Here is a 7,072-nt window from a genome sequence, read left to right as displayed (position 1 = left end):
CTATATGCCAGACCCTGTTAACTCCCAGGGACTGATCAGATTATTTTAATCCTTGATCTTGTTCAGGGTGGAATCTGGGTGTGGCTGTGCTCCTTGCCTGGGGGCTGGGGGGAGGAGTCTCACTCTCCAGAGAGAATGGCTGCCCCAGTCCTGGGCTAAGGGGTGTCTCAGCACTCAACACTCAATTCGCTGCCACCTCTCCTGGCCCCCCTTATCTCCTCAGTTTCTCCCCAGATTCCACTCCTCCGCACCCTCTCCCTCTCTTCAGCACAGGTGTCTGTATCCGAAATGTCCCATGAACATGATTCGGTGAGAACAAACAAACAGACGCCGGCCGCGGAAACGGGGAAGGCTTAGGTTCTGTAAGCTCTTCTCTTACTGGCACTGCATGGTCAGGTCAGCTCTGCAGGCTGCCCCCTTTAGGCTCAGTCCTCCGTGGTCACAGAACCCAGTTCTCAAATCCCCTGTCAGCACCAGGAATCCCGCAGATCTCCTTTCCCCCCGTCAGGGGCTGTGCCTGTCCCAAGGGACACGGCTGTCTGCCATTTGGTCTCCCTCCAACCCTCTGGGCTTAGAGGTCTGGCAAACTTTCCTGCCCAAATCCCTAGTTTTTTTACCTTTCCAGGGGAGTTCTGCCCTTCCCGGCTGCAAACCGTCTCACCAGCTGAGCAATTTCGCCAATTCAGGGTGGGTGTTACTAGTTTCAGCTGCTCACTCCATTTGCTCTGGGACACAACCTGGGATGCATCTGCCTATATCGCCGCCATCTTATTTCTCCCCCATGACTATTCTTTAATTACAAATTTGTTCTCCTTAATCCCTTCACCCATTTCTCCCATCCTCTGAACCCCCCCACCCACTTGGCAACCATCAAAATGTTTTCTTATCAATGTGTCTGTTTCTGGTCTGCTTGTTCATTTGTTTTATTTTCTAGATTTCACATATAAGTGAAATCATATGGCATTTGTCTTTCTCTGTCTGACTTATTTCACGCCACCAGATACCCTCTAGGCCCATCCATGTTGTTACAGATGACAAAATTTATTTTTTATGGATGAGCCATATTCCATTGTATATAAGCACTACACCTTTTATGAATTCATTTACTGATGGACACTTAGGTTGCTTCTATATCTTGCCTGTTGTAAATAATTGTTTAACAAACATATAAGTTCATATGTCTTTTTTATTTAGTGTTATGGGTTTCTTCAAATACATACCCAGAAGTGGAAATTCTGGGTCCTTGATTGTCTCTTGTTATAGCCTTTGTTTTAAACCCTTTTTTTGTCTAGTATAAGTATTACTACCCCATTTTTTTGTTGTTGTTGCTTCAATTTTCATGATATATCTGTTTGCATTCCTTTACTTTCAGTCTGTGTGTCTCTTTTGATCTGCAATGAGCCTCTTGTGGACAGCATATATAAGGGTCTTGTTTTGTTATCTATTCAGCCACCATATGTCTTTTTTTTTGTAAAGTCAAAGTCTTCATTTATTCTTTCCCTGCAGAAGCGTGTGTGTGTGTGTGTGTGTGTGTGTGTGTGTGTGTGTGTGTGTGTTTAACCTTTATTGTTGAGATTATTACAGATGTCCCTCTTTTACCCTCCATAGCTACCCTCCATCCAGTTTCCAACCCACCCCAGGGCCTTGCCACCCTATTTTCTGTGTCCATAGGTACTGCATACATGCATATAAGATCTTTGTCTAATCTCTTCCTGCACCCTTCCCACACCCCCTTACCTCTGAGAATTGTCAGTCTGTTCCATTCCTATGTCCCTGATTCTATTACATTCACCAGTTATCCTGGACATCAGATTTTTTATTCATTTCATTTTTATTTTATTTTTTAAGTCACTAGGAATTTAGAATGTATTATCCAAAGAGAATGCAGCCTGTATTGACTATACAGTTATGTATAATGAATATCCTATATAATAAGAGAGGAATATACTAATTAGCCGTTACGCTCTGAGGTGTAACGACCAAGCCTGTCACAACCAGATCACAGATCAGCAGGAGGATGGGCCAATGAGGTACAAGTGGTCTGCGGAGAGCTACAGGAGGGGGCAGTGCAGCAATTTTGAGGGGGAGGTGGGAAGAACAGGGCAGGGGGAGCTACAGGAGGGTGGGACAGTGGGCAGAGAGCTACAGGAGGGGGCAGGGCAACAAGCAATGAGAAGGAGGCAGGGGGAGCTAAAGAACGGCGGGGCAGTGGATGGAGAGCTGCAGGAGGTCAGCAGCAGCCTATTGGTTCACGGATTCGTGTGCAGGGCTACTAGTTATAAAAGTTCTTAGAAGCCCTGTAGTAAAGCCCAGAATCTATTCCCAGTTTCTAGATCTGGTGTTATATGGAGTACAGTTTGTGAAACACTGTCCTTAAATGCTTATTCACCTGACCTATATTTTTAACATTTATTTATTTATTTATTTATTTATTTATTTATTTATTTATTTTTATTGTCTTATTGCTTAAACTTTACATCCTTCAGATGGTGTTTCTCGGAAGTTTGCTCAACTCTATATTTTTGATACAGCAGAAGCTACCAGTAAAAGATTAGTAATGCCAGAAAACCAGGGCTGCTCAGAAAGACTCATGATCAGCATCAACAATCTCATGTATGAAATAAATTAACAAAATCGTACAAGATGGGAAGGAGAAAAAATATCAGGGATATAGACGGATATGTGATGTGCCTTGTCCCAGAGCAGATAGGGTGAGCAGCTTAAACTGGTGACATCCAGCCTGAATTGGCAAAGGAGATTCAGCTGGGAGACAGTTTGCAGCCAGGAAAGGCAGAGGATCCCTGAAGAAAGGTAAAATCAAAGCTCTGGGAAGGATAATCTGCCAGAATTCTGAGCCCGAGGGCTCAGAGGTAATCCACATGGCATCGGCTTAAGCCATGTCCCTTGGGACAGGCACAGAGTCTGACTGTGGAAAGAACGTACGCAGAACTGGTGGTTGGCAGGGGATTCTGCATCTGGGTCCGCAGGCAGGAAAGGCTTAAGAGTGCTGGCAGGAGAAGAGCACGCAGAGGCACAGCTTTCTCCCTCCTTGCGGGGGATTCTAGATCTGGGTCCACAGTCAGTAAAGGCTGAAGAGTACTGGCAGGAGAGGAGCACATAGAGTTTCAGCCTCTCTGGCCTCTGTGGCTTTTGCTTTCTTCTTTGAGCCTAGTTCATAGGACCTTTCAGATACAGACACTTACCCATGGCTGCAGTGTGGGAGAAGTTGTGGACTTGTGTAATCTGGGGAGAGAGGGGGGTCCAGGAGAAGTGGCAGTGAGTTTGGTGCTGAGTCATGCCTGAGCCTGGGACCTGGGAAGCCATTTTGTCCTGAAGAGATAGCCCCATCAGTATCCAGGCAACTAATACAGCCACACCAAGATTCCACCCTGAATGGTACAAAGGATTAAAAAAACACACAAAAATATAAATAGACCCTGAGAGTCCAAAGGGACTGGCCTAAAGAGAGACTTTCAGTCCCAGAAACTGGAACCTGAGAAACAGTACAGTACAGAAGACTGGGATCTTAAGCCAACCAAAGGAAAACTTCACTTTATCATTTTACTTTTATTTTTACTTTTTTATTATTTTGTTATCTCTTTTTTCCCTTTTTTTGTTTTCCTGTTTTTGTTTATTGCTTTATTTTCCATTTCTTTTTACATTATTTGTCCATCACTCTATTTTATTTTATTTTTATTTGCTATTTTTATACCATTTCTGAAATCAAATTTTTTGTAAATTTATTATTATTATTTTTTCTCATTCTCTTTCTTCTTATCCACCCATCCCCTTTCTATTTCCTCTATACTGAACTGAGATCCTCCCCATATTCATTCAATTCTTAACCTTATCTTCTATATATAAGCTCAGCATCTACATATACTGCCCCCACCCTCTTTGCTAGGGGTTTGGTGTTTGTATTTTGTTTGTTTGTTTGTTTATCTATTGGTTCTGTGGTGTTTTCATATATATATATATATATATATATATATATATATATATATATATATATTCTACTTTTTCTTTTCTCTCTTTTGCTCTCTCTTCAATATCATTTATGCTCTCTTTTCTACCCCCTATTTCTCTTTTCTCAGGTGGTCACTTATAGTGGGGTTATTATTATCGTGAGTACATTCATGCTTTGTTCCCTTTATGTCATTTCTTATTGAGGTGAATTTTATCCTGTCAGGCCAGGTGCTAGAGAACAAGCCTCATAACCTGAAACCTGGAGAGGAAACTCCATCCATAAATTGGTCAATAACACCCCAGACCCAACTACAGAGGCAGGAAGAAGGTGGCAGTGAGGGAGAGAGCATGAGTTAGTGAGGGACCAAAAGAGGAGTGTGTGGTCATGTGGGATGTGTGTGTGTGTGTGTGTGTGTGTGTGTGTGTGTGTGTGTATGTGAGTGAAGCACAGTTAAACCCCACAGAACCTTCGGGGTCAAGCTAAACAGACTCGCCAAACTAGGCAGCCTCTACTACCATTGTAAACAGTTCTGGGAGGCAGGCTCATCCTCAGAGGTCTAGCGTTTTTAAGGGGAGAGCTGCTGTAACTGGGAGCCAGGCCTCACCTCCACTCAGGGTGCCCTCAGATAGCACCTGGGACTCTCCAGACACCCCTGTCAGGGACCTGCTACCTCGGCTGTGGTCCCATGGTCAATGAGTCACCAGCCACCCTGGGCGCAGGCTTCTGTGATTTCTGAAGTGTGCTCCCCTCTGACTGGCCCAAAACCTTAGCCCAGGAACTACAACCACACAACAAGCAGACATGTGAGCAATCCACTCCTGTTCAAGGAGCAGCAGCCCTGTGAGCAGCATGCCCCAGGCCTAAGAGCAGAAGCCTCATGTGGCCTGCCCTCTCCAAGGAGCAGCAGCTGTGTGAGCAGCCTGATCCCCTATCTGAGGAGCAACAACCACGTGAGCAGCCTGCCCCGTCTGAGGAACAGCCTGCACATGATTGAGGAGTGGCAGCCCCATGCAGCCCACCCCCATCCGAGGAGCAGCAGCTGTGCAGCTCACACCCTGCATCTGTCTGAGGAGCAGTAGATGTGTGAGAAGCCTGCCTTCATCCAAGGAGCAGCAACTGCATGAGCAGCCTGCCCGAATATGAGGAACAGCAGCAGTGTGAGCAGCCCATAACCATACAAGGAACAGCAGTGCCGTGAGCAGTCCGCCCCCATTCAAGAAGCAGTAGCTGCCCAAGCAGCCTGCCCCAGTCCTAGCAGAAGCAGCCAAATGAGCAGACCACCCACGTCCGAGGAGCAGCAGCCCTACGCTTTCCACTCTGGTCCATGGAGCAACAGACACAAGCCGTCTGCACCTGTTTGAGAAACAACAGCTGGGTGAGTGGCCTGCCCCGATCCTAGGAGCAGCAGCCACGCAAGGAACCAATCCCCCTTCCAAGGAGCAGCAGCTACACAAGCAGACCACCCCCATATGAGGAGCAGCAACCGCTCATGAAGCTCTCTCCTGCTGAGGAGCAGCAGCCACCCAAGCAGCTTACCCCTGTCTGAGGAGCAGCAACAACACCCAGTCTTCACCTGTTCAATGAGCAGCAGTTGCACGAGAAGCCTGCACCCGTATGAGGAGCAGTAGCCCTGTAAGCAACGTGCCCCTGTCTAAAGAGCAGCAGACTCACAAGAAGCCTGCCCCATCTGAGGAACAGCAGCTGCATACAGCCAGCCCCGATGCAAGGAGCAGAAACCACATGAGCAATCCGCGGCCATCTGAAGAGCAGAAGCCAGGTGAACAGCCCACCCCTGTCCAAGGAGCAACAGCTTCACTCATCCCGGTCCCATCTGAGGAGCAGCAGCCTCATGATCAGACCACCCATGTCCAAGGAACAGCATCTGGGTGAGCAGCCTCCCCTACATGCCAGAGGAGAAACCACTGCTGTGAACAGCACCCACCAGAGGAGCCGCTACCAAATGAGGACTGGCCACTTCTGTGACCACCTAAGGAGGAACTGCAGCCAGAGGACCAACTGCCACCCAAGGAGCAGCACCTGCATGATTTGACATGTAGATCAGTCGGTGAAACCAAAAATGGGTAGACAAAGAAACCCCAAAGAAAAGAAAAGGCAAAATCGCCAGAAAAGCAGGTAAGTGAAACAGAGGCATACAATATGTCAGAAAAAGAATTCAGAATAAGGGTCCAGCAGTTCATAAACCGACTGGAGGAAAAAAAAAATCAACAACTTATATAACAATCAAGAAGAAATGAAGAGTGATATAGCTGCAATAAAAAACTCCATGGAAATTTTCAATAGTAGACTAGAAGAAACAGAGGACTTAATTAGCGAAATAGAACACAGGGAAGCAAAACACACCGAAACTGAATTGCAATTAGAGGGAAAAAAAATTAAAATACAGCAGGAGAGCCTAGGGGAACTATGGGACAACATGAAACTAAACAAAATAATAGGGTTCCAGAATAACAAGAAGAGAAACAAGGGTTAGAAAACCTATTTGAAGAAATAATGTCAGAAAACTTCCCAGAGGTGGGGAAGAAAAAAGTCACACAAGCACAGAGATTCCCAAACAGGATGAACCTGAAAAGAACCACACCAAGACACATCATGATTACCAATGCAAATGTTCAGGACAAAAAGAGAATCATGAAGGCTTCAAAAGAGAGACAAAAAGTTAGATAAAAGGGATCTCCCATTAGATTATCAAATGATTTCTCAACAGAAATACATTAGGCAAGAAAATAATGGATGGAAATTTGCAAAGTGGTGCAAAGCAAGGGACTGAATCCAGGAATACTCTATCCAGCAAGGCTATCATTCAAAATTGAAGGGGAAATAAGTAGCTGCACAGACAAAAAAAGGCTAAGGTGTTTTATCACCACCAAACCAACAATGCAAGAAATGCTAAAGGGACTGGTGCAAAAAGAAGAAATGAAAAGATAAGAATTAAAACAGGCACAAAAAATAAAATGACTAAAAACAAATACTTTTCAATAATAACTTTAAACATAAATGGACTAAATGCTCCATTCGAAAGACATCGAGTGGCTGAATGGATAAAAAAAAAAAAATGACCCTTATATTTGCTGTCTACAAGAGACT

The sequence above is a fragment of the Myotis daubentonii genome, chromosome X (assembly GCF_963259705.1).
Source record: "Myotis daubentonii chromosome X, mMyoDau2.1, whole genome shotgun sequence".
In the NCBI taxonomy this organism is placed as follows: Eukaryota; Metazoa; Chordata; class Mammalia; order Chiroptera; family Vespertilionidae; genus Myotis; species Myotis daubentonii.
Note: the sequence above shows the minus strand (reverse complement) of the source record.